The 27207-nt window shown below is 35.9% G+C and overlaps 1 protein-coding gene and 1 long non-coding RNA gene across 32 annotated transcripts in view; both read left to right on the forward strand.

Moving 5' to 3' along the window:
* NRXN1 (neurexin 1) overlaps window positions 1-27207 on the forward strand; it is a 693385-nt gene that overhangs the window by 5450 nt on the left and 660728 nt on the right. The gene's annotated exons all lie outside the window — the stretch shown is intronic.
* Window positions 1-27207, forward strand: part of LOC141728479 (uncharacterized) — a 69858-nt gene continuing 42651 nt past the window's right edge. Inside the window, exon 1 of the long non-coding RNA XR_012579429.1 lies at window positions 1-27207. This exon is cut by the window's right edge and continues 4421 nt beyond it. This is a non-coding gene — a long non-coding RNA (uncharacterized LOC141728479).

The following is a 27207-nucleotide window of genomic DNA, read 5'->3' on the forward strand; positions in this document are numbered from 1 at the left end:
GGCCATCTCAGCTCGCCCCATCGCCCCCCTCCCCATGGCTCCGTGGAGGGGACGGGTCGGAGGCCAGGCCTGCATGAAGTTTCATCTGTATGAGTGGATCTTCCTCCCTCCCCTCTCTTCCCACCATGTCCCTGGCTCCCCTCTTCCCCACCTTCTCCTCCATGTCTTCCATGTGTCTCTGTGGCCAACCATGGTGCCATCACTCTTCTGTTCTCTGCGAGGATGAGTGAGAGGAGGAAGAGGGTGTTATCTGAGCATCTTCCCGTGTTTTCGGGTTGTTCTGGGTAAAGAGAGATGGGTGCTGGGTACCAGGTGTCACCCAGATGGCAGGGGGTGGCTGGAACCACGCTCGGTGGGAACTGAGGGAGGGGACGTGCATGCCTATCACAAGCAGCTGGTGGTAAATAATTTGGGGAGCAGGGAAATTGATGCTGGGAATAATTTAACTGGATTAAGTGCAAAAGTGATCTGGGCTTGGTTTTGTAGAGTAGAGGAGACCAGAGTCCACTTTGTATTTGCCTCTACTATGTCATTGAAAGAAAATCAGTGATTTATTTGTGAATTCCTTAAATTGTGGCCGGGGAGGAAGGGGATTAAATGGAGGATTATGCTTTTGCATGAATAAGAAGGGTACTGCTTTGCAACATATTTAGCAATTCACCATGCCAGTTAGACAGGGAGAACACAAAAGGGCAAGGGGGAAGAACATACTCCAAGACCACAAAATGACTGAGTAGTTTTACCAAGGAAGAGGGAACCTAGAAAAACAGCAGTTTCCTTAATCTCATCTACAAATAAATCACTGGGTAAAATATGATTCATATTCAGTGCCCATTGTTTTTGGCAAATGGAAAGAATGTGAACGTTTTCTTTGCAGATGCATGCAGGACTCTTGTTTTTATTATTTTGTTAGTAAATGTACCATTGCTTGCAGCTCCTTAGGCATAGAAATTATGTATGTTGTGTACCTAGAGCAGGACGTGAAGGTGTATAAATGAAATAAGAGTAAATGTATCAAGGGAAAATATGATTATCATGACAAGATTGGAGAGCAGAGACCTAAGTTTAAAATGTAAAAGGTAAATATGAATAAGATATTATCAAGGCCAAATTAAGATCTTCACTGAGTGGCTGCATGACATTTATGGCTGAATAATTTGCCTTTAGCATTTCTATCAGATTTCACTCATTATAAGAAAGAAAACATCATTTGTGGCTGTGCTTTATTATGTAACACCTTCTGTCCTTAGTGTCAATACTCAAAATGCTACAGTCATTCTGCATCCTGTTTACTTTTATCAGCTGTTTATCTCTCATCTGCCATTCGTGAAAAATTCAAACCAAACTAACACTTTAAATAATTTTTTATAGGAGGAAATAATAGTTTCAGAAAATTAGTCATTTGTACTTTCGATTGCACCCATTCCTAGAAAATGTAAAATGAAATATCTTTTATATTAGGTAAACCCTCTCAATTGATTTAGTATTTGGGTGTCAATTTTTAATATATGATACTACATAATATATAGGTGTATGTACAATATGTTTTAATGTCTTAGCATCTCTGAGTTAGGCCCTATTATAAAGAAAGAGAAATTATGAGGTGTAGCAGCTTTGTTAAAGCAATAATGGGAATTTAAATACTAATAATACTATTATAGATTTATATGCTCTTTACACTAAAACTTAGTTTATTTATTTGAAGCTATTTTGCATATATAATACTTATGTGAAAGAGTTCACATGATTGCATGTAATATGTCAGATAAATTATTGCCTTTACATGATAATATGTTCAGTGCCTATTTTTAAGGAACATTTTTTATGCTTAGATACAATTTTAGAGAAATATATGTACATATCTATATTTAGTGAAATTTGTATGGAATTTTTAAGATAATACTCAAAATAACATTTAGAATCCCCTTTAAATTAAGATGAAATGCTGACTTCATGAAAGTGCTAGTGGTTTTACAGTGGACATCAGTGGCATCAAGATCCTCCTCACATGTCCCTTGACTACTAAGAAACCTTGTAAAATAATGGGAAAGCTTATAATTTTAGCAGAAAGTATTCAGATTGTTATTTCATTTGAAACAGGAGGCAACATTTGCCCTGACAGCAACATAAATGGAACCACATTGCAGTTTATACCTGTTAATTGAGAAAAGGTAGCAGCTGACACTTCGATCAGTCAAGTTTTGATGAAGGGATTCGAAGTTACTCACATGTGCCAGCAAATATATTGAACTGTTATAAATTATTTAATACTCTAAGAACCAGAAAAGGCAGAAGGACAAGTAAAGCCTTTGTATCTGCCAAGAAAGAAACCTTGGCTTCCATTCTTTAGTTTTTTGTAGCCAACATAGACATTAAGCTGTTGAACTTTGATCTTTTGTTCCCAGAATGTGTAAATTTCCCACAAGCCTTGGAAAGACATTGCCATTGCTAGAGGATCATCTCAGGCTGCAATTATCTGAAGGGGTCTTTTGAGTTTTTTTGTTTAAAAATGGTTTTAGATACGAAGACCCTCCCAATTTCCATTTTTATCTAAAATTTTATCCACATTTCCTAGTTGATACCTTCTATTTAAAGGTGAAAGATGGTGATTAAATTCTATTTTCCTTGAATTTTTTTAATATGTAAATTTTTTTTTTTGCCTTGGATTTGTTGTTTTTCTATGTCTCTGCAGTATGGTAAAACACAGAGTTCCTTGGTGTAATGAGGACTGTAGGAATTAATACCAACAATAACAAAGAAAACCTTTTCAAAATTTTCTACCCTGACGTGCACATTTAGGAATTAAAAAGTAATAGATTTAGAGTCAACATTTCAAGTCTTAAGATGCCATTTTAAATACAAGTTCAGTGATTTTCAGGAGAAAATCTGGTGGGTTTTTTTTCGCAGATTTTCATCTTTGAAAAGCTTATTAATGATCCCAAGTAATTTTTTTTTCTTGTAAGAGTGAGGTTCAACCAAGTTTTGGGTTGGATTTTTTTGTTCTGTTGGGGTTTTTTGTTTTGTCTTTTTTCTTTTTTATTTTACCAAAAAAAAGTATTTTAAATTATTTCCAGTAATATAGTAATATAAGTTATAGTAATATAAATTATTTCCAGTAGGCTTAACTGGCTTTATACCTGTCTAAATCAGGAGTAGCTTCATTTATGTTTTATGAACTACACCACTGGGAGAGTAGTGCAAGCTAGGAAGGAACCATTCAGTCATTCCTTTTGTTCCAGTAGGATCTAAGTTCTCTTCAATGGGAACATTGGCATAAATCAGAGAAAAAGGACTGGAATTTTGCTTCAGTGTCAAGGATGTGCAATCCATAGCAAAGAAAACTATGATCTCTAGCAGTTCTCTGGTTGATAGGCCCATGAATAAAAACAGTACAAGAGCCTTCTAAAAGATAAAATCTCTGCTTTGTACTGAAAAAGGCAAGGGTATATTAGTCCACATAATAATAGTGATTCTGTAGAAGGAAAAAATACACCAAATTGTAACGAATTTTATTAGGAATAAGAGTAGCATTGAAATAGACCCTGACTGCCATATCAGTTTTCTGTTAAGTTTTTGACATACAATTCAACCTTCTATTAGGTGAAAATTACAATATTTCCTGAAATTACTCAAATTGTTATGGCTTGATCCTATGATAGGGAGAGATTTTTATTAAAAATATATACTTCAAAGTCAGATTTCTAGTTCATTAAGTCAAGTTCCTAGAAGGTAAGGAGAATACATTCTTCAAATCAGTGAACCTCCAAATTGTAATTTTTCTCCGTAGGTTAAAATATCAAAATAAAAAAAAAAACCCTCCCTGTTTTGCCTATTAAATGACTAAAATAGTGGCCCTCTCACTTCAGACAAAAAAAAAAAAGTATAATTTTTCTTTCATCCTCATTTATATAAAAATAGCCATGTCCAGTATCCTGTCTGAGAAAGAAAGCAGGCAGTTCTAAAAGAGGTAGTAAAATACACATTGAGTTGGGGAAAGTTTCTCACTGAATCTAACTTCTTGTCACTCCATGCCTTTCTACTTTTCTGTATCTCTAGTGGCTTGAAAAAGTTGCAGACAGGATCCTTTATATTTTTAAAATACAGCTTCCCTACTTACCTCAATATTAGCATCTATTCAGGCAATTGCTCTGTGAGTTCAAACTATTCCTGTTTATAACATGTATTTTAGCTGTTCCACTGAGTTTCTGGTTTGTGAGAAAAATGAGGCCTGTTCAGGCAGCTGTTCTCTGTAAGAGATGCTCTTCCTTGTCAGATATTCAGAAGTTGATGCCAGCTATGTTTTGAACTGTGAAAGTGATTTTTCAGGAAGTCAGTTCCAGATGTCTCAGCCTAGCCAGCACTTAGATTTATTTGTTTGGGTTCTGAATATACTGCATCAGTCTTTGTTGTATTTCCTTTTGTATGTTTACTTTTTTAAATGCCATCCAATATTTATATCTCTTTAAAATTTTTGATATTTTAATCCATTTTATTCTCTTTATGCCTTGAATGAAACATTCAAACTTCTTTTGGCATTAATTATCTATTGCAAGTTGTGTGTTTGTGTGAGATGTTGTTGAACTCATTGCCAATAGTCAGTCTTAACAGAGTAGTCACCATGGTCTTTATCCCTCTTGAATCCTAGTTAAATATACTTTGGGCTATTAAATACTGTGAACAAAACTTGCCTTTTTGATTTACACTTCAGAATCTTTATCTACATGATCTGTATTTCTTCATGCTGATTTTCTTGTCAGTGTCAGTGGCCACTGAGGTGATGTTGGATTAGAAGGAGGGCTAGAAATGCACCAGAGATTGCACTGAGGTTCTGTATAGGTACAAATCATGCAAATAATTTAACATTCATTATTTCGTTTTATTTAATATTTCAAAATGGTGACTGTTGTCAGAGTAGAATCTTGAGAGCGGATAGCCAAGTAATCAAAAAGTCATTCAGAACTGTTACATCTGTTACATTCACATGTAGTCATTTAAAAACCCAATCCTTATGTCAGTTTAAAGGGTAGTTTTGCATCATTTTCCTAATGAAATTTGATATGGTATTTTTTTTTTTTGCCAGGATTCAGTATGATAGGATATTGATTTCAATATCTGCCTCATGTAAAATCACTGGAATTAAAATACTGTTTCACTGGTAATTAGGAGTTGGCAGTCTGTTTTATATTATCTTCTGAGGAGGTTTCTTGTTGAGTATTACTAATCCTTTCAAAATGATGATATTGAAATGTTTATGGCCTATATCTTTGTACTCCAGATAAATAATATTTTAAGTAGTGAGGTTTTTGTTTCCCGTTGGACCTAGTTGAGGTGCTGGCTCCTTGTTAAATTTAAGTCTATATTGTGAACTATAGACAGCTAATATGCTAGAATCTAGCACCATAGGGCCTTGTGTCAGATTGGTCATATTCATTAAGAATTTCAAAATAATATATGTTAAAATTCTCTATGTCTTGATGTAATTGCACTTCAGGGCTTGCAGGCATTTTGGATCAAATGTACTTGATCTTTTGTCTCAGCTGAAGGTTGGCATTCTGGGAATTTTTTAACAATAGATGGTAGCCATGAATTTGTAGGATTTTACCCCTTCATCATTACTGACCTGATGGACAGGAATGGGGAAAAGGCTGACAATTAAAAATGAGTTCCTGATAGAAATAGTTTTATGTAGAGGCTAGCATTAACATAGGCAGCTTGGAGGGTTGATGCATCCTTTAATAAACATATAAAAATTGGTTGGTAACTTAAAAGAGAAAGCTTCACCCACCTGTCTTGGTGAATTTAATATGATGTTTTACCTACCAGAAGGCTTGGTGCTCCTTGTAGAAACCAATACCACTTTTTGGAAAAATGCTCTGTCCAGTTTGTTGTGTTGTAGTTGAAATTTGTGTACTTTCATAAACACATGATTTTCCAGAAGAGTGAAGGGCATTCTGAGGTGTTCAATACCTTTGTGAATCCAAGGACTAAATTGTAGAGACCAAATATACTTATTTCAATGGTTAGTGTGTAACTGACATACCTTTAATTGTGTTATGTATAGAATTGGCTAACAAAGTCAGTACTTTGCTGCCTTTATTTAGTTCTGTGCAGAGCTGGGATCATAATTTAATCTTTTACAAAGAATATGCACTTTCTTGAATGGCAGTTTCTCATTCTGTACTGTGGTGATGTTATCTGAGTGTATCACAAGCACTTCACCAGCCTGGATTATTCTGTTGTATATGCAGAACTCAATTTTTCAGCTCAGGTGTTCTTCTGCCAAGCTAATAAGTTGTATGTGGTGAGTTCATGCAAATGTGTAGCCATTCTCTTGGATCTCGGAGCAGAATCAGTAGGATCAATAAGTGCTTCAATGAACAAAATATCTGCAGTAACTAATGAAGCAATGAAGTAGGAAAACCCACATGGGTTTTATAGGACATTGCTTTCTCAGTGACCCTGCACAGTTCACATCACTTTTTCAGTTTGCTTTCTGTAAAGTGAAGCTCCTCCATACAGGAGCTTTTGGTAGGATCTTTTTTCCTGGTCATCAGATACATGAAAGATCAGAATTTCTATTAGGGATGTAGGAGAGGAAGTCAAGACCTGAAGCTCTCTTTACTATTGTGTGACCACTTTAGTCTACAGAACTAATAATTGTTAGCTGGCTTTGAAATTGCAGGCCTTCCTACTGCCTATCCATAGCTGAGTATTCAGAATAGTGTGGTTTTTCTTGCTTTTTTGTCTGCCATTGTTCTGACTAGACACTGGAAATGATGTAGCTTGTCACCTGCCAGCCACTTCTCCTCTGACAATTCAGCTCTTCTGATGGTCACAAAAGTTCTTCGTAACACCTGCATAAAATCTTCCTTATTACTGTAAAAGGTTCCTTATTACTGTAGAAAGATCCAGGATTTAATGTCTGAGTACAGTGAAGAACTCTTGCTCCTAATCAAAAACCACATAATTTTTTAAGTTTTATTCTCTTCCATTTTCAATGAAAGATCTGAGGGTGAATGTAGGAAAGCAGTTTATGGTAATTGGAAGTGGGGCTGTGGCTGAGCCTCATCCCTAATACAGCTGTGAGAAGCAGGTGAAAAGCATTAAAAGCAATGAGACAAGGAGTGCCCAGGTGCACTGACCAATCACCAAAGGGAGCAGTGGGCACACAGGTGCAATGAATTAATGTGAGGGTATGAAAGGTTGGGACAAAGAACAAGAAGGGCAGATGCTTGTAGCCTGCTGAAGTGCTATGATGTTTCTCCTGCATGGGCAGACACCTGAAGCCTTCTGGTAAGGTAGGGTGTTACTCTGCATGGGGAAATGCTTAAAACCTCCTGAAATTGCTTGGTGACACTGTGTGTCATGATTGGCTTGACTGTAGCATGTGCTGGGACAGATGAAAGTGAGAGGTGGCCTCAGTTATGTCTTCCTTGAGATTGTCAAGAAATGAGAGGTAGCTGACAGCTAAAAACCAGGATTCTGTGATGAGATTTTAGATTTATTTAATGCTATGGAGTGTATTAGGAACCTGCAATTACTTAGTTATGTCCTAATAACCAGCAGATTTGGCACCTTTTAGATATCTGAAGAAAATGTGTTCTGTTTTCATTTTCCACTGGAGTCAATTTGAAGTCCCATTGATTCAAGTTTGGAATTAGAGCAAACCTAATAACCTGCTGATTCTGAACTTATTATTCAAGTAGGAATATGAAAACAGAGAGAACTAGGGCAAATTAAATAACCTGCTGATTCTGCCTGTAGTATTCATCTGGGAATGTCTATAGAGAAAATACTTTTCGTGAATTCTGATATTTATTGCCACGATCATCTTCACTATAATTATTCATTAATTTAATATGTGCCTTATGAACCATGCTGGAAGAGTGAAGTTATATGACTAATTTTGTCTTAAATGTAAGACTCTCTGTGATTTGAGAGAAAACCTGATTTCCCAAACAAATGGATGGTGCGGAATCACCTTTGCAGTTGCTGCCACTACAAACTGAGAAACAGTGGATTTTGCCTATGGAGGTGTAACACCCCAAAAATGCTACACAGGTGTGCAAGTCACAGGTTGTTTTTAGACTGTGGCATGTTGCACAAGGTCTTGAATTGAGAACATTTGACTTTTTGGTTTTGTCTAGAGAAAGGGCTTTGCATTGCTTAGAGGCAGAGAAACTTGATTGATTCTTCCCACAGTGCTGTCTTTTTATAATTAAGTGAATGTGTACAGCCATTAAGGAGGTCACTGGCACTACCCTATGCACCTGAAATGTGTAGCACAGATCCAAAATTTCTGAATTACAACTTAATTTCTGGTGCAGAATGACCTTCTTGTTTGCCTTCTTTCTCTTTTGTGATTTTTAGCTTTAACAAAAAGCATTTTAAAATGGCATTTTTCTCAAAGGAGGTATTTCTATTAGGAAAAGGTTCTTTGAGAAAGACTGCATGTATGTAATATAAACTATATATATTTTCATTTGAATAAGTGTATAGAAAATGACAGAATTAATGACTAGACATGAAGATCTGTATCTCAATACTGTAATTTTCTTTATTATCCTGATTCCTTTTTGTTTCCAAAGATGACAACCGGAATCTTCACACACCTATCAGCATTTGTGCAATGGGTGTCTAGAACACAGCTGCATTGAATAGCTTTAGAATGAATTATGGTCTTGTGATGTTAAGGTTATATTAATTGTTAATAAAAATGGGAAAATAGGACTCTAATGGCAGGAAAAAAGTGCTCTTCAGCCTTAAAGATGTTATCTTCCCTGATTCTGAATCATGCAAGTGTGATGAAAGTGGTATAAAAAACCTTGGATTCCACTGGTTGTTGCGCAGCAACAGGCTTACATTTTACATTTCGAAAGTTATTTGTGCATTTTGTGTTTGTAAAACCAGACTCTTGGGCTGGAAGGTCCAGGGAGTCAGAGAGGGCAGGTGAGAACAGCAGCTCCTTCCCGGACTGCACACACTGCTGTGTTTAACCACAATGATTTTCAGGTGATCTCAGTCTGTTGGGGTGGACTGGTGCTTCACATGACATCCTCCCTTAGGAAAGCAGTGGAATTTCCACAGGAAGTTTCCAGGAATGTTGGTCCTGACAGAGAGATTCCTAGTGTTGTGCATTTTGAATTTGATTTTTTTTCTTATCAGAGCAGTGGTAGGTGAAAATAGAATTTAGAAACCCATCGATGTAAGTCAATTAATTCTTAAGACTATTGTGGTGTGATATAGGAAAGATTTGTAAACAGATTCTTTTTTTTAAGAACAGATCAGTGCCTTTCTTTCATGTCCTTCTCAGATGAATGTTGCTGAACTTCTCAGAAGCTGATACTGTGTCATTTTTTTTTTCCAGTGATATTGCAGAAAAATAATTTCTGTAACTTTGACATTGCAAAGAACCTGGAATGGTTTCTTTTAATAATCTATAGTTTTTCAGAGATAAATAATGGACTGTCACTCAACATTAACTAAAAGTTTGTCTGGTTTAGTTCAATGTTTGCTGAAGAATTCTGAATATAGATCTCACATTCTTACATAAAACATTCCTAACTTAAGTATTAGGCGAGAAACATCAGAATTTTCCCAGTAGTTCACCAGAAGAAAATATATTCACATCACATTTTCTTTGTTGGCCCAAATCTCCACTACTTTTCTGTGAACACTGTATCTGTTATGGTAGTTTCCAGGAATTTCATTGGGGTTTTTTTGTCACTGTTCTCAGTCCAAAATACTTGAAGGAGCAGTTGGGATTGAAGTTAGCCTTGACTTAGTTTTTTTTTTTTTTTTCTCTGTAGCAATTAAACAACTGAGTCCTGTATTACAGGAAGTTGTGCAGTAATAATAAGCAGTACAGCACAGGTTTTGTTTTTCTTTTCCACATTACAAATCTTGAATTTCAGAATGTAACAAGGAATGGATGAGGTTTGAGGTTCTGAGAGAAATATTTTCACGCTGTTTCCTATTGAAGTTTTTATAGCAAAGAAAAATCCTGTGACAGAAAGGAGTTCAAGTGATAAAAGTTTTGACCTGGTATTCTTACAAATCCACTGACAACTGCAATTCATGTTGGCATCCAGAGGTTTTACCTATGGTTTCAGCACTGGCTGGATCTCGTTCTCCCTTTTTAAATATCATTTGGGTCTCTAAATAGGTAGTCTTTCTTGCACATTACAAATACCTAGAACATCCAAGTTTGCTGTTCAAGCGCATCTTACCCATTGTGATGCTGTGAGTCATCCTGGTGGATTTACAAAATCTTAAACCATGAAAGCATCCACAGTGATGCAAGGGCAAAAAAAAATCCTTTCAATTTCTACCCTGTATAAAAAAAGAATACAAACAGGAACATTCATTGCAGTCTAAGTTAATGGCATCATGCGAATTCAGAAGCAAATTCAGTGACTGGTGTCTTTCATTGTTTTTTTTCTTTCTTGTGTTTAAGCATGGAATTTGTCTCTTCATTTAATTTACATTTGCATTAAAAAATAGCAAAAAGCAGTCAGTGATGCTGTATCTATTGTGATAGAAGTACCTCAAATTCAAGAGCATGCCTCTAAGAGCTTAGAAATATTTAGTTATTTTGATTTTGCACTATAATTTGGGCTCATTGCTGCTTTCATAGCCTAAACATATAAAGTGAGAAGGGTACAGATTTTGATGTTATTCAGCTTTGCTCTTCTATAACTTCCTCATCAGAAATCTAAAAAACAGCACACAAGTATGTCTTGGAAACTTGGCCTTGTCTAGTCTGAGCTCTCAGTGACTTACACTAAACTTTGTCATTAGAGAATGCAGAAAGAGATACTAAGATTGATTAGCTAAAGGAATTGGAAGAGAAAAATGTTCTTAGAAATCATATATATTCTGTACAATATTTCTAAAATATTTTGCTTCTGTGGATTTTTCACATTTAGTAGCTCTGTCAGTTGTTGTAATAAAATAACTTATTGAAGTGCTCTTTTTCATGTAGAATAGGATTGATGTCTCTTGAAGGTGATACGTTTAGCCATTGTAAAATAAGAGTTAAGTCAGAATCAGGTCCTCTGAATAGGAAAAAGAACAATCTTTCAACTGCATTAATATTAAAACACCCTGAAATGTCAAGAAATAAACAGGCTTAATCTTGCCCACTACTATATGATGCTACTTTCCAATCTTTATAGAAAGATGTATAGAAAGATCTTGTCAGCACAAAAGTGACTGGTGGGAAGCTTTGCCTGCTTGCCTCTCACTCCTGTAGGTTACAACTACTTTTTGCACTCTTTCCCTCTTTTGTAGGAGCATGGCAAGAACTTGCAATGCCTTTTTCCCTTACAAAATTATGAATTAATGGCTAAAAAAGTTTAATATTTTAACCCCACTCTGACCCTCATTAATCAGATTGCCTGTTCTGTATTAAAATGCTTGCCCTTTAAAAATAGACTGTCAAGTATTTTTGTCATCTGTGTGTTTGGATCAATCTTTGCACTCCTTTGGTTATTCTTAGACAGACATTAAGAGCACAGGCTTTTAAATCCCAGGTCAGTATGGGCAGTTTGCGTCTTCTCCAACCAGCCTGAGTCCTCAGTGTCAATATAACAGCTATGATTGTACTGCACTCAAAACTTATGCTCAGAGAATTGTATAAAATGAAGCACTATAGCACTTAGAAGCTGTGAACTGTCAGGACAAAATATGCTATGCACTTTCAATTTAATCTGTTTCTGGGTATCCATTATGAAGTAGTTTTTAATTACATGATCATATATGACACTATCATTGAACTTTGTCTCCTTCAGTGCATAGCCTGGATAATAAGTTCTTCAATATTTAATTTTCTATTTGCTGTTCAGTTTGTAGCCCTGAGCCTTATTCATTGTCCACATTAAAATCTCTGAAGAGGAATCAGTAATATTTCCCAGGCTTTTCTAGGGTTTTCATAGATATAACACCTGAGCTGCTGTGCAAATATTGCGAATTGCACAATGCCTATGTAAGATGCTCTCATTCACAGTGAGAACTGAGGCAAGAGAGACTGCAGGTGAAAACATTCCCTGAGTGCCCATCTGAAGTTTTTTCTGAGCGCTTCACAGATAACACCACGCACTCCAGCCCTCCACTGGCACTTCAAAGCACAGCTGGCTGTGTGTTCTGGGATTTCCATCGCAGTGCTCTCTCCAAACAAATATTCAGAGCAGCATTAGGAATGTCTACCCAGAAAATGCCTGTCTTGCGAAACCTGAGCAAAATCATGTTGGGTTTTTAGGTGTTGCAAGGGTTGCAGGGTGAAGAGAGAGGCAAGAATCTTGACCTCATGTTCAGAAGGCTTGGTTTATTATTTTATGATATATATTACATTATTACTATGCTAATAGGAATAGAGAGAAAAGTTCTCAGAAGCTTGCTAAGCTAAGAATAGAAAAAAGAATGAATAAACAAAGGTGCTCTCTCTGATTCTGTCCCAGAGAGAGCTTGGCCTTTGATTGGCCATTAATTACAAACATCCAACATGGGCCAATCCCAGGTGCACCTGTTGCATTCCACTGCAGCAGATAATTAATGTTTACATTGTTTTTCTGGGGCCTCAGCTTCCCAGAAGGAAAAATCCTAAAGAAAGCATTTTTATGAAAAGATGTCGGTGACATTTAGGAGAGAAGGGAATAGAGTATATTTCTTCATTCAGCTCTCCTTGTTCTGAGGTACACCCCACTTCTTTCCAGCGAGGGCAGATGCTCTGCTCACTGGCACAGCAGCTCTCTGTGGTACTCAGTCATTACTTCTGGCTAAGAATAGTCCTCTGTGTGCAGATCAAGTGAGGGAAGCTCTGGAGAGAATTGCATTAAACTGTGTAATTAAAGGCTATATCCTCCCCTATATGAATAAAGTAGATGGATCTCAGTTACGTAAGAAGCCTTATGTCTCAGAGCTGCTATTTTTGACTTTGCAACCTAAAGAACATTATTTTAAGCTAGTAAAATAGGCAGTGTGTATTTTTTTTTTCCTCTTAAGTTTTTAAGACTCTTCTCCCACACGGCCATCCCAGCCATTGTGTTTTCTGTGCTTGAATGAGGAAGCTGCCTTTCTGCAGGGCCCATTCCAGCAGGGAATTTGCTGAAGGACTGACACATTCCCTGCTCCAAACCTGGCTGGACCTAACACAGGTTACGGAGTTTGGAATGACAGGGAAGACCTGTTGGGGCTGAAGTTAAAGAGTTTTCAGGAATTTAGTGGCAAAACTCAAGACATCTCCACTAATGCTGTGCAGCATGCATGTTTTAGGAAACATTTGCAATTTGAGCAAATTCTGATTAGTTTTCAAAGGTTTGGCAAAAGACTTCAACCCGAAAGTCAAGTTACTCCTGCCCAAATGGTTTTTATATGTCTGTTTCAAAATAAGACTGAAGTCAAAAGGAATCAGAATGGAAATGAAACTTACTCTGAGCTCCCTTGGGGATATACTACTGCAAACATAAATGTCAGATTTTCAGTTGAGATATTTGGTTTTTTTTTTTTTTACTAAATCAAATACAGTCTTTTAAGACTGAAAAAAGGTTTCCTTACTATACTGGGTCACTCTATTTTCAGTAATTACTGTAATCAACTTTCCTCTGTGGTAAATGTGTCTTTTAAAGAAAAAAAAACTAAAAGCCACATGAAAGTCTTACACAAAATTTTTTCAGTACACTTCAGAACCATTTTCCCAAGAAAATGAGTTTTTTAGGATTAAAATGTAGACATAGTATTTGCATGTCTGCTTATCAGTGTTGCCATTTAAAAAATGGCCTAAAAATACGTCTTAAACCTGTAAATTTTATGTAAGGAGTAGTACAGCCATAATAAAATATTCTGTACACAAGAGCCAAAAATTAAAGTTATAATCTTTGACATGACCAGACAACATTTTTAAGACACTTCTGCCTTTATACATGCCATGTTTATTAATGTTCCAGGACCTTTGAACACACCTTTGGCATTTTTCCTCCTTATTTAGAGATTGTAACTTTCTCTATTTGCAGAACTAGATGCTCTTTCTTTCCCTGTGTTGAAAACTATAAAGGTTAGAAATATTTATTTTTCCTATTCCTTTCCATGCTTTATCTTGTATCTGCTATGTAGTAGTTTTCTGGAAAGAATACAAATAAGGAGCTTTTAGGGCAGGAGGTGAAGACAGAATAAAGTCACAGTCAAATTCCTACTAAATTTCTTTCTTATCACTTAATTCACAGATGGTCCCACTGTATTTGGTTGGATTATTTATATGAATAATTTTATCCCCTTGATCCCCAGTGTAATTTAATGTATGTATTATTATGCTGCAGAAAACCAGCCTTATTTTAATCATACAATATGGCTGTTTACAAGCATGATTATCTTATATGTTACCTCGTGGTATTTTAATCATCCAGTGCCATTTTCAGGAATGTTAAATGTTATTACTGACATGGATTTAAATGGGACTATATGTGTTAGAATGAATGAAAAGATTTTAAAATAATGTTCAATAATCTAAAAAGAATTAAAATTTTGGTTTTAAGCAGAATCAGATACGAGCTAAACTGCAGAATCAGAGGACCAATGAAAGTATTTACAGTTTTAGAGAAAGCTATCCATGTTTTTACATATTATAAATGCTGTGCCTAGTGTGTAGTCTAATTAGATTCATCTTTAGAAATGCTTTTTTTTAATGAATAATGACCTTAAGCTCAGATGTCTGTATGCATATAAATTTTCTTCAGGCTCGATGTATGTGTCATTTACCACCTTTCTGTTACATTTTCTGTGGAAGAATTCCAGTGCTGTTTCTTCAGGAAAGCTTAAATTCTACAGCAGAATAGTACCAGTCAGAAATCCGAGTCCTATGTAACATCCCTAAAGGCTGTTTCTTGCTAAGCAGTGAAGGGAGTATAATTTAATACACTATGATTTTACTGTCATTTAAAATATGTCCCCAGCTTAGCAGTAGTGCTCTGCAAACTTCATGTTTTTCTTTTTGAAACATGGGAGATATATACCCAGAGTGAAAGAGAAGTTTAGTGAACTGAGGGGATAATAGAATATCACCAAAGATGTGTTGGCACTCCATCACCATTAAATCTACTATCTACAATGCTCAGACCTCTCAGATTTGTGATTGCAACATTCATGCAGTTCATAAATTGGCTAAAAACTGCTCAGTTTAATACATTTATAGAAAGCAATTTGTCCTAAATGTGTTTTTACCAAGATTGCTAAGTTAAAAAAAAAAAAAAAATTGAAATTAAATAAGTGAAGGCAATACTTCCCTTACTAACCACAGCTATTAAACAACTGTTAATGTGTTTAATGTGTTAAAAGCTGTTAACAGTTTTTTTTTATCTGTTAATTTTAAAGAGTTAATGTTAACTGTTTTACAATTGATAATGTGTCATCTCTGGGAATTATAACAGTAAGATTAAAAATTAGTATTTTTTGCCCTCTCAGCTACAGGAGAAGTGGACATGTGACACATCTCTGTGCATGTCTGTCTATATAGATGTGATTTATTCCTGCAAGCATTAATTATTATCATTGTTCTAGCCAGAACAAAAAATATATAAGGGATTTATTAGTGACATTAGGAAAGCTTTCAGTGATTTGGAAAATGTTTTCTCTCTTTTAAAGGAGTTTTCAAAGTACTTAAGGTAAAAGTTGTCTCTTGATAAGCCTGCTAGCCTCATTGTACTATATCTTAAGGAAAATCGTTTTCTGTGAGTCAGTAGCATCACTTTTAAATCAAATCTTGGGAAGCCTCTTTGTAATGTAGTTTTTGTAGCTGTTAAAAATATTTCTGAGAGTTGTTTTCCTTTTCCCTGCATTTAAAAGAGATTCCTGAATTTATTAATTTTTCTACGCTTTACAGCTAAGTGTCAGTATGACTTGTTGTTTTCTTTGAGTTTATGCAATAGACACCCTGGAAAACTGTTGACAAAATAAAAGACTGAAGACTGGCAATATTTTTTAAGCAAACCTTTGATAACCAAATAAATAACATCAGGAAAATAATGTAACAAAAACACCTGAAGTTGTATTAGATATCATAATAGTATATAAAGTTTCTGCAAATTATTGGTCCCTGATTTTGTTGTGCACCCCTTGTCTTTAAAGAGAGCAAAAAGCTCACCATGAGTCTCATCCTTCACTTCTTACTGCTTTTTTTTGTATTAATAAGAGCTGTATGATACTTAATATACAGCCAGCTGCAAGTTCTCTTCCAAAATGTTGGGTTCCTTCAGAAAATCATTTAAATTGTGATAGTGACCTTTGCTCCTTGGGTTTGCAGTTGGGTTTTGTTTTTGCAGAACTGGCTGGAGTTGAGAAAAACTTATTATGAAACAAGACTTTTAGGCTTTGGACCCAGATATTATTTCTTCTTTAGAAACTGGATCCTTCATAAATGATTATATCAGATGAAGGGTAGACATCTGGATGCATAAAATGGGGAAAAAAAAAAGGAGAGATGAAGAACTGAGAAGTAATTAAGTTCTGGAAATGGGATTTGGAATTGCTATTTTATTTTCACTATTCTATTACAAGTTTTTTATATATCTCAAGTATTTAATCTTCCTCATATTTTTCATCCCTGAAATAAGGTTAATAATATTCACTGTCTCTTCTCCCATTCCCTGTCTTTTTGTTTAGTGATGTCTGAGGTTTAAGGACAAATTTCATTGTATTTTTTGCCAACACCTACTGCAAGAGGAGTGGATCTTACTTATGGTTTTAGATGTGACATATTATGCACAGTATTGAGCTGTAGTAGAGATACAAACATTGGAGCAAAAATTATGAATAAATTATTGTAATGTAGGGTATTCCAGATTGCTTTAGGGGTAACTAAATTCCTGATGTATTCATATGTATTCTTTAGAAACAAATGTTCTTCTTTGGGATGTCCATTTTTGGTCTGGTTTGTGTCTTATTTCTGATAAAATGACGTGGCAACAAGATCTGTTGAGTAAAAACTCTTTATTTATAAAGAGGTGCTAAAAAATGTGACATCAAGACAGTTTTAATTTTATCTACTTTGCAACAAAAGCAAAGATGCTTTTTGGAAATGAATTGAAAACCTCCTAAAATGTGTTAAAATGTGTTTTATTGGGATAAATATCAGCATAGAAGAATTTTCTGAGGTGTACTGCACTCTAATGGTACTTGCTGATGGCATTGTATGAGGGATTTTAGAGCTTTCCAGCAGAAATAATTTACAAAATGTCACAGAATGTAAAGCTTTGTGGTGGCAAAAAGGTGTAGGGGAGAAACAGTGATTTTCCTTAATACTTGGTTAGGCTAAGGCTATTCTGAACAATACAGACTGATTAGTTGGTAAAGAGGAAAGAAAAGCACTTTTGTAACCTTCCAGATTTTGGTTCTGCTAGTAAGAATTTGCCTAGAAGCCTAAGATGAATTTGTTTGTCTGTGTTTGAATTGAAATGAAGATCTGATTTTCATCAGTGTAACAGTGGAATGATTCTCCTCAGGCAGCCTTTGAAAGCAAGGGAGTATTCTTTCTGATTTCAGAAATTTTTGGATCAAGGGGTTTGGTTCTACCTCAGACTGCTTTAACTCTCTGCCGTGGAGCTCAGATTATTTTTCATGAGAGATGTATCCAAATGTGTTGCTTTTGCTAACAATTTATAAAACAGGTTGTGCAGAAATAATTTCTATCTGATCTTTCTATGATGAAATAATGTTATAATAATGGGTTTCAAGGCTTTGTAGCTTTAATGACTTTACTATAGCATTTGATATCGCAGAGGTCTTGTGAGGATATCTTGAAGTTGGACAGTAAATTAGCAAGTCCTTCACTTGTTTTTCATGCAGAATGAGTAGTTGTTTTCAGAAGAATGGCTCGAGTGTCTAAATAGCCATGTGAAAATATGTAGGTGGGACTGACCAGACAGTCCAGTTCCACACTGTTTGCCATTTGGATTAAATGGCCAGACAGAGAGTAAATGACAATGGTGTCATAGCAGAGGATCACCTACTGAAAATGCAAAATCTACAGGGAAAAAAAAAATATGGTTAAACATACGTGGAAGGGAATCCTAGGTTGCATTCCAGTTCCTGTGGCGTTAGAGCTCATCAGGTATTAGAAAGCCATGAGGAGGCACTGATGTGCCAGCTCCTTTCCATGGGGGTATCTGCATGATGCATTGAGCTGAACTGCACAGCCAAGCCAGGCCTGTAAATGGGATCTTAAGGAAAGGATGATAGGCAAAATTCTGTCTAGTGACAGAGATCCCAGAATGGGCAATCCACAGTGCTGGCCCAATGTACTCGGTTTCAGTTGGATTTTAAGCAGAATGTCAAGGGGGTTGGAGAAAGCAAAGCGCTTTGGCTGAATGACATGTCAGCAAGTCTGTGATTGCAGGAGAGAGCATGGAGAATTCACTCCCTGAAATCTGTGAGCAAGGCTACCGAATGTAGAAACTCCTAATCACAGGAGAACTAAAGCATTGTCTATGTCTTACATGTTTAATAGTTAATGGAATAAAAAAAGAAAAAGAATAATGAAAGAACTGGTTACTCTGTACTGTTGAACAGATTACTGGGGTTTGAAATAATATATTATTGAGTAGAATAATATTGATATTATCAATTTATTTTATCCTCAAAATCTTTCTAGTCTGGTATTTTAATTTCACTAAATAGTGAGGAAATATAGAATCTGTAGCTTTGAAGACCATAATACTGCTCCGTTCCCTCCTCTGGAAAAAAATAAATGTTATAATTTACACATATACTGAAAGATGCTCTTAAATGGAAGTAGCCATAATCACAGCAAGATTTTGAGTTTTTCTAGACAGAGTGTGTATTTACTTAGCTCCCGTGATGTCTGTAGGAATTTGCTGGCAAACTGAGTGAATCCCATTTGTTTCCCTTTCCTTGTCATAGCTGTGAATGCTGCCACTATGGGATTGCTGGAGGTAGCATACACATCTCATGGAATAGGTTATGGTGTACCTAATACACCATTCCTGGAAAAAAAATAAAGTACTCTTTGAAACATCTACTAATCTCAGGCAAAATGTTGCATTCCCAAAATCTGATGAATGTGTTTTTTAAATTGCTGGTAAGATTTACATTTGCCCAAAATGTGTTGCTACTTTTGATCAGCTGTTTTCACTGATGGTTTTGGACAAGAAATTGAATGTTCTATTTCTTTAGTATAAAATATATATTTCTTTTATTGGAAACATATGAAGTAATTTTTCCTCTCTGTTTTATCTATTCATCAAGATATATTGTAGTGCAATTCTATTTCAGCAAATGATGATGCAGCGTTTTTTATTTGTGGGGGAGCAGGGGGAGACAGGCATTTTTATCTACTGAAATTGCTTACTTGCAAAGAAAATGTTGGGAGTCTGGAGGAATTTATCAAATTGGTTCTGTACTCTTTTCATAAATAGGTTTTTAGCAGAAGCTATTAATTAGAAGAAATTTGGGGATGTTTAAGGAAAACATGGCAGTGGGAGGCATAAGATTGTATGTTTATTTAGGATTTCCATGTGCCTTCTTTGAAAAGCCTTCAAAATATGTATATTTCAAGTTGTGAAAAAGAGTTGCATAGTCACAAGGTTTGGGACTTGGAATTCTGATTTAGTTATTTTTCAATAATTTCTTTAAGGATAATACTAAATTGTTGAGTGGAGTTTAAATCACACATGTCAACAATGAAAGACATAAATCTCTGGTAGGTTATCTTCACAAAAACTGTGTCCTCTACTCAGGTCCTCTGAGTAATAAACTGCACTCTGCAATTTCATTCAAGAGTCAACCAGAGAGAATAAAATCTTAAATGTTTTATACTCACCCATTAATTGATAATAACATGCTACCTTTCAGCTATATCAGGCCTGTAGTTCTTGTAACTGGGGACTGTATTTGATTTTTTAAGTTCAGTCTTCTTTAAATGTCAGTGGACGTGATTGTGATACCCAATTTCTACCTGGAACTACTTTCTCTTATAAAAGTACTAACAGACTTGGCTTTATTTCCTCTAATCCCTATGCAAAGATGTTGAGGAGGATTAGGTTATTCTTGAGTGAAATATAATTTTATTGTATTTTTAGAAAATTTATTATATAAAATCTTTGAGCTACCTGACTTAAGCAGGTATGACTGTTAAAACAGCAGCATGACTGTTAAAACTTTCTAAGTATACTCAGGAACAGAGTTCTGTTGTGGTTTTTTTTGGTTTTTTTTTAATAAATACTCTTGAAAGGTCACATTCTCTCTGTGCCCAAAGTGAACCTGAAGGACTTTTAGTTTGTGGTCTATCCTGTGTTTGCTGTGCTTTCAGAATATAAGACTTAATGGGTTAGTGGGTTCTGTGCTGAATGCCTTTTTGGTATAAAATTTTCATTGTGCTTAAATCCATGGGAGTTTTGCCATTCCCATTGTTTGTTTGTGGAATTAATGATATGGTTACACCCATTCTGACACATGAGAGTTCTCCAGGGTCCAAGAATGACTAAAACAATTTGGCAGCATTTATGCACCTCATGATGTGAAATGCTTGAAAATTGTCTTAGTTGTTCTTTGCATTTGCATTATTCCTCCTGGTATATGCCTGGAACAGAAGTTACCTAGTTTGCTGAGGGAATGTAGACACAGATTTTTTTTTACTGATTATCTGAATTAGATTTACAGATAAGATCAAATGGAGTTTTTTTTTTTAGATTATTTCCTCAAGGATCTTGTTGATTTGGCTCTCTTATGAATAATCATTATTTTCCTGCACTTCCCTTTTTGACAACACAGAATATTTTTATTTGAATGTATGTTCCACTTATGGAGAAAAGGCTATATTCAGAAGTATAATTACATATGAAAGAATTACAAATTAAGATAATAAAGATACACTGAAAGGAGAATTCTTACTCAATGTATGTGAAATTGAAATGGGAAGTTTAATTGTGGAACATTTCTTAATGAATGTGATATGTCTCTGCTGTGAAAAGATAGAAACTGATATAACCAGTTGTATTAAAAAAAAAGAAAGCAGTACCTGCTTCTTTTTATGGAGATAGACCAGAATTCTAAATGAAAAAGTGAAGGAGGTATTTTAAGCTCATTGATTAAAGGCCAGTCCAGGAGCCAAGGAAAATGAAGGAAATCTACCACTCAGGTGTACCCTTGAAAGCAGCAAAATAGGATTCTGGCTTTTGTAAGAGATGAGATTGCTGTGAATGCAGTACAAGAGCTCTCCAAGGGGTAAGACCTTCACACTGGCCATTTCAAAGAGTAGCCATTCCTCAGGAAATTGTCCAAGAAACTCACCATATGGCCAGTCTGGGCCACAGGAAAAAAATAGTAGTAAATCAGCAGGATGCAGTTGGACTATATATTCTTTGACTCAGAACAGGTGCTTTCGCATTATATTTAGGGCCTGTCCAAGAACTAATAATTGAACAGCAATGCTCAGGTCAGAATTTGATAGTAGCACTGAATGTGTCTTATCTTGGAAAGGCAAGCTCATAGGGCAGCATTTTCCTGGAGGTTATCCTAATGCTTCATCTCTTAAAAGGCAAAGATTATTTTGCTTTGTGTTTATTTGTTTATCAACTGAAATAGCTCCTCCTCCAATTTACATTTATCTTTTTGCTTCTCTGTTACCTCTACAGTTCTGTCTTATTTTCTTAGTCCTCTTGTTTTTGCTCCTTTTGCTTTGTCTTGAAGTCTCTATGCCTTTAGGTATTAAATAAATTAACTGAAAACAGACAAGTCCAATAACATTCCATGGTTGTGTGCCTTGCATTTCCAACAAGATTGGTTCAGGTTTCTGATTTTTTTGGATCAGAGCAACAAAATTTCTATCAGGATACAAGTCCATCACAATTAAATGCATTTGTTCTCATTTCCATCTAAGCTTCTGCTGAATAGTTGTTTTGGCTGGGTGAGTGTGAAGCTTGTAAAGATGATGATTTAGTCTGAATTGAGCAGCTACATTTTGGAAGCCAGTGGTGTGTACCCGTACTACAAGACCAGTGTCTCTAAGCATCCCAGCCTGTGTTAATCCAATGCTATGACTTGGATTTTATCTGCCACAAATCTCCTGCTCTAGGAAGATAGCAGTTGAATTGGCCCAGGTTCCTCTAGAATTTCACCCAGAGCCTTCAGGTCAGTGTAAACATCTGTTGGACTTTCATGCTAACTTTGCTACTTGACCGTGACTGTGTGTTTCCTATTGATTCTGCTCACAATTGTGTGCCAAAAAATGCCATATAATCCTCGGTTCAGCACTCCTGCAATCTGCTGTTGGAATCTGTCAGCTGCACTCCTTTAATTGCAGTGCTCCTCTTTTACTTCACATGCCATTTCAATTTAAGATGATACACCTGTTTCTATCCATTATTATTTTTTTTGTTAATGAATATAATACTCATCTTGTGTTGATCACATTTTCCAGAAATGACAGGATGTCTGAGATTCTCATGAACTTTCCTTTTAGCATTCCCCAGTTTTCACACTGCCTGATTTGCATTGCTGATTCGTTCTGGATGTTGAAACACATTCCACTAAAATTTCCTCCCTCACATATTTGATTCTTTTACCGAGTCAGAATTACTCATATTCCTTATTGAATGATATTAAACACAGTAATAAAGATATGGAAATGTATGTAGCAATCATAATTGGTTTCAGATGGCCTGTGTTACTGCAGATGGCCTCTAGAGGTTTGAAGGGTTGACGGGAAATATTTTATTTCTTTGCAATCTCCTTGAGTGACGTACCTCTCCTGTTACTGTCTCCCTATTTCTTTTCCTTGAAATATGTTCCTTTTCCATTTCTCCATTTCCTGTGTGGTGATCTTTTCCAGTTTTCAGTGATGTTGGCCTCTTTCAGCCTTCCCAGTTCTACCCCCAGCCCCTTTTTCCATAAAGACCTGAGGGGTTAACTGTTTTTAAGGGGCTCACAGTTCCTGATTCAGTACATTTATTCTTTTGCATATTTTTCCCCTTTGAGCCACTATCTCTAGAATTTGGTCACTCATAATGAGTTCTTTCTCACCCACAGTGAAACCTTTGAAGCTGTGTGTGGAAGAGTAAACTCTTTTTACCTTAAGCTGTAATTTCATTCAACTTCCTTTTACTGCTGTCTCCAAAGGTGGGATTTAGAGAGCTTTAACACAGTGGTGTGTTGTAATGCTGCCTATTGTAATGCATAATACACTTTATTAAGTATATATGATACAGTTTCTTATAAATGTACTTAGGAAATGACACAAATTGAACAGCAGAGCATCAGGACCTCCTGCTCAAAGTCGCTAATGTTGTTCATAAAAGAAATCCATATGCAGTACTACAGAGCTCTCATGCTTTGGAAATCATGCTGAAAACAAGGCTGAACCCTTGCTGTAGTGGAAAAGTTTGATTTAAACTGCCAACAGAAGCTCCTTTGGGAGCCCACATTTGGGTTTGATACAGCTGGAGCAGCACTTGGGTGTTTTTCAGTGTAATGCAGCTCTGAAATGCAGTTGTTGTGGTTTCTCCCCCCCGGGTCCCAATGTGCAGGCAGAGAGGCTTCAGCAGCCTCGCAGAGGAGAGGAAATGCTCCAAGAAAGGCAGCTGCCAGGGACTTCCTTGAAATGCAATTGTCTGGGAAGATCAGCAGATAAAGGGAATTCAGGGAAATCAGCAGATAAAGGGAATGCAGTTTCATTCCTGCTGATTCTGAAAGCTTTTCACGTTGGACATGTGCTCAAAAAGCTAGTGTTGCTTTTGTCTTACCACTCTATCACTGCCACATCTTAGAGGTCCAAGTAAGCTGTTAATAAAAAAAAATGCTGTAAATAAATAAGAAGCTAAGGCTTGATCTGGGGTGTGTTTTACCCTCTTTAGAATCAAAATAGCTGAGGAAGTCAAACAAAATTAGTCCGAAAACCAAGGGCCAAAAGTAAGGAATTAATCAATTTTACTGACTAGCAACACATTATGCATCACCAAGAACAAAACAGAAGCAATGAGAAAAGGTCTAATGATGCAGCTTATAAATTGCAGATGGCCTGTTTGTGAGACGTAAAAATCGATTGCAGTCTATAAAGATTATAATGGTCTCACTGGAGTTTTGGAAACACTGTCTGTCATTAGAATTCATGAGGGGATATATTAACCTTTCCCTCAGTAAAGATTTTATGCTCACCATTTGAAAATGTGGAGGGCCAGGTAGCCTAGCTCAGCCTGCCAGCAATTCCTGCATGAGGTGGAGCTTGAGGAAGCTGAGTTGCAGAACTTCCATTGCCTTCACCTAACATTTCCCACGGAAGCAGTGTGTTTTCTTGTTTTTCCTTTTATCATTGCCAAAGAAAGAATAAAGAGAATTACCTGTCCCCTAGCACTGAAAACATGGGCTAAACTGTGTTTCTAACCTGAGGTAATTATGGAGGGAGATAATCAAGATCTTCCAGTATGAGCTTAGGAAGAGAGGAACCATGCCATCCCCCAGCTCAGGAGAGAGGAAACACGTTTATCCTTTTAACATTTGATCTCCTTTATTTTAACCTTTAATTACATCAGTGGCTCTCCATATGTGAGGGGAATTGGAGTCTATTCTGAGCTGTGAATTCTAAAACCTGTTTCTCTATAGGGATAAATATTTTATAAATCTTGCAATCCAGCAATTTAATGAGCCCTTATGCATGAAAACAAATTTTTAGTTCTTCTTAGCTACTGCAAAGCTATTCAGTAAAAATATCTGGGGTGAAAATAGGCAGAAGCTGTATTCAGTTTCTGGGCTCTCACTTGAATTTTAAAAAATGGTGATGCTGTGACAATTGTCTTCAGAGTAGTTAAATTACTGTTTGACTGCTATGAAGATCTGGAGCCACCAGCTATGTGTTTAGTCTGTGCTTATCCAATGCCAGATCCTATATAATACAGGCCGAACAATACTATATAACAATTTCTCAAGGAAAGGAGATTCAAAGGAAATTAAATAACATGTACGTCCAAGAGTTGAACAATGAAACAGAAATCAGCCTGAAGGAAAATGTGGTCTGGAGACATAGAAAACCATATTTACCATTCATATCTTTTACACTATCTCTAGATGGTCCCTACTACTGTACTATACTAATAAAAAATCCACTTCAAATAGAATTAAGTTTAATTTTGAAGCACAAACTTATTGTAATATGCCTGCTGATTAAAATATGCTTGCACATAGCTAAGCTGAATTTTTTTAATGAAGTGATTCATCATTAGAATATTATTAAGAATTTTAATGAAATACTCCCACAGAAATGTCTGTTGCAAGAAATATATGTCATCAGAGATAATCCTCATCTTAGTTTAGAAATGGAGAGCTGTATCCCTGCAGCATCAATAGTTTAGTGGCAAGGGCATTTATCTCCAGTGCCTGGGGTTTTTTTTTTTAATAAATGAAATATATATGTGTGTATATATATATATATAAAATTCTCTTTAGAATAAATTTTACCTAAGTGGGCAAGTGCATCTCCTAACACATGAAAACATGAACATGTGCAAAGATGAAAGGGATCTATTTTTCTTCTGGGTGGAAGCAGGCTGTAAAAGCCTCTGCATTTTTTTGCTTGAAGTCAAGTTAAAGTCTTAGCTCCAGTTACAAAATATTAGAGACAAGATACTTTAAGACTTAGTGTATTATTGGACATTTTCTTGCGACAAAGTCATATTCAAGGCATTTGGACTTCATTTTGGTCTTTGTGAAGATGTTTTTTTTCCAAAAGTAGACCTGTCAAGGTGCCTGAGGTGACCTGTCTCCCAAAGATGATGGTTTTTCAATGAACAGACAGCACCAGCTTGTGTGTGCAAAGCCTTGTCTCCATTCCTCAGAGTCCTTGCAGATTAATTCACAGTAATGTTTTAACTCCCTCTTTCCATATAGTCATAAAGCAAGAAAAGGGAAAAAACCCACCAAAACCCAGGAGAAAACAACAGAAAGTGTCGAAGAGTTGGTAGCTTCCTATATAAGTTTGTTTTGAAAATAATTTATATATGTCTTAGCTTTATGCAATAAGTATGTTTAAGGCAGTGTCTTTATAAATTAATGTCAGGATGTTTTAGGAATCACTTGTGTTGATGGGAAAACTCCACAAGGGATATGGCCTGAGTCCTTTTAGCTATCAATTGTGATTGTCCTTTACCATTTATGATTTGCACTGAAAGGCAAGATTTGAAGAACTCATATATGAATGTGTGTGTCACATTTTCAAATGAAATTAATCAAGTTTCAAAATCAGTTGACCCTAAATAGACCTTTATGCCAATTTTAAAAATCATTTTTATGACATCTGTTAGCTGGCTACACAATTTTTAATTGAAATGTATGAAAGCCTCTGGCAAGTAAAAAGGTAACCTTCTCATCTTTCAGAAGGCAGAAAAGGAACTTCCTTTCCTTCTTCAGGACATCTATACTGATATTAAGATGTGAAATGGCTTCCTTGTTTCAGTTGAGTGACTTGAATGAGGGATATTGTGCCCAAATGGCTTGGTCCTTCACAATCTCTCTGGGAGCCAGCAGGTATTAGAGAAATAAGAACCTTATTGACCATTTAACATAAGCCTGGAGCTGTAACTTATATTACCCAAAGATGACACAGCCATTAGCATATCATTGCATCCATTAGTTTTTCTGACCACTTTGGGGCTGCTGCTTACTCACCTGCAAAGGAGAATTGGTTATTCCTGCTCTTAAAAGTATTACATAGGCAGGTTTGTGTTTTGTTGGGTTTTTTTTTTAAATCTAGTATGGTTAAAGGGATACTCAGATGTCTACAGCATCTGAATTAGTTAGTGGTTAATCTTGTTATGTTAGAAAGAATTTGGTATATTTATGGCATTTTTATAGTGTTTTTTTTAATAGCCACACTGCTTAGGCTCTAACAGTTTGTGTTCCATAATGTTTTCCAACTGAAGAACTTGAGACAGAAATGTCCTAAAAAGGACAAGTAATATACTCAGTTATTTTTCCTTTAAATTAACACAGAATTCTTTCTGTCATAGCAGAACATTTATTGAGCTAAATCTTGTTTAGATAAATACCTGAAAGATACAAAAGTAACAAAATTAATAGTGGTAATGAATGATCACGGCTATTATGCTACTGAAATATTAATGCATGGCCTCAATATCAGTGTGCCCTGAATGAAGATGCCACTTAAGAAAATAACAATGTTTTAGGGCTCTACTAAAAGAGTTGATATTTAATTGT

The sequence above is a fragment of the Zonotrichia albicollis genome, chromosome 3 (genome assembly GCF_047830755.1).
Source record: "Zonotrichia albicollis isolate bZonAlb1 chromosome 3, bZonAlb1.hap1, whole genome shotgun sequence".
Lineage (NCBI taxonomy): Eukaryota > Metazoa > Chordata > Aves > Passeriformes > Passerellidae > Zonotrichia > Zonotrichia albicollis.